The sequence below is a fragment of the Puma concolor genome, chromosome B1, assembly GCF_028749965.1.
Source record: "Puma concolor isolate L17-30 chromosome B1, mPumCon1.1.hap2, whole genome shotgun sequence".
In the NCBI taxonomy this organism is placed as follows: domain Eukaryota; kingdom Metazoa; phylum Chordata; class Mammalia; order Carnivora; family Felidae; genus Puma; species Puma concolor.
The window spans coordinates 134,981,773-134,982,505 of NC_141670.1; positions in this window are offsets into that span (position 1 = coordinate 134,981,773).

Genomic DNA, 733 nt, shown 5'->3' on the forward strand with positions numbered 1-733 from the left:
GCAGCAGTCAAATGAGCAAGACTAATTACCTGTCTTTCTCAAGAATATTAATGTAGTTTTACTAGTCAGATCCATTTTTCATTCCACACCTCTTAAAAACTTTTATGCTTACATAAACATACTTAAAAGGTAATTTTTCTTTAAGAGATTTTATTTTTTTTCTTTCTGCTTACGGGGGAACAAAGCTACCTCTCCAAAAGTAAACGCAAAGAGAACTTATTTACACAGGAAAGTTTGAAGACCTTATCAACATGCACACAGTGTGAGATAGCAGTTAGAAACAAATTTAAGCAGGCGATTGTGCTCCAAAGGACAGAGAGGTTATTTCTATGAAATTCAACATTTGGAATCTTTCTCTAGCTTCTCCCTTTTTCATCAGCCCAAAACGGTGCAATGGTATTCTATGGTTTCTTGTTTGATTCTGTCCTTTATATAGGTCTTATATATCCACTAAGAGTGGGCCCTCCATACTTTCTGTCCTTTTCATAAGCTCTTAAAATACTATGACGCTACAAAAGGTGACCCTCTCTTGAATCTCTGAATATCTGAATTTTTAACCTCATGATACCTCTTTCTTTATAGTTTATGCTTTCACATATCATTGGTACCAGATATGTTTAGATAGTTTTGAGCTTCAAAATGAAAACTAACGCTGAAAAAGGAATTAGGCTGACTACCTAATACTAGACGATGGATCTGACAGGAGAAAAAGAGTGGTCTCTTTTTTTAATAG